Genomic DNA, 576 nt, shown 5'->3' on the forward strand with positions numbered 1-576 from the left:
ATGTTTTGACACAATGCTGGCTAGAGAGGGCTGGGGTGACGGAAGTCTCCCTTTACTCTCTACACTCCTCCTCAGGTTTCTCACTATGTAAACCAGCAGTCTTCAGGGTGGCCATGTCTGTCTCCTCCGGGGGGGCTTTTGAGACCGTCACTCTGTGAAATCAATGGGTCTTTTGATTGATGATGTCCTCTCCTCCTCCAGCCAATGAGATGACATCTGCTTCCCTGGGTTGGCCTTGAATTGTGTGGGACCATGCGGGCATTCCTGTACTGAAGGGACTGCCCTTGCTCTGCGAAGGACCCCTCTCCCCCACCGTTTAAGGTTTATTTGATTTGGTGTTTTAGATGGTATGACACTTGGATAGTTGACTGCATTATTTATATGTAGACTTTTCTTTTTACATTATATGGCAATGTACACTAATCTGATACATATAGTACACAGAATAGATCCTTTGGAACAATTATGCACAAGACATGCAGTATTGGACTTATACATCAGATCCCAGGATGTGGAGGGAAAAAAAAGTTGGACTAGGCATGTTGGGTAAAGGAACCAGAAGTTATATAACACACA

Source organism: Myotis lucifugus, unplaced genomic scaffold (genome assembly GCF_000147115.1).
Source record: "Myotis lucifugus unplaced genomic scaffold, Myoluc2.0 scaffold_61, whole genome shotgun sequence".
Lineage (NCBI taxonomy): Eukaryota > Metazoa > Chordata > Mammalia > Chiroptera > Vespertilionidae > Myotis > Myotis lucifugus.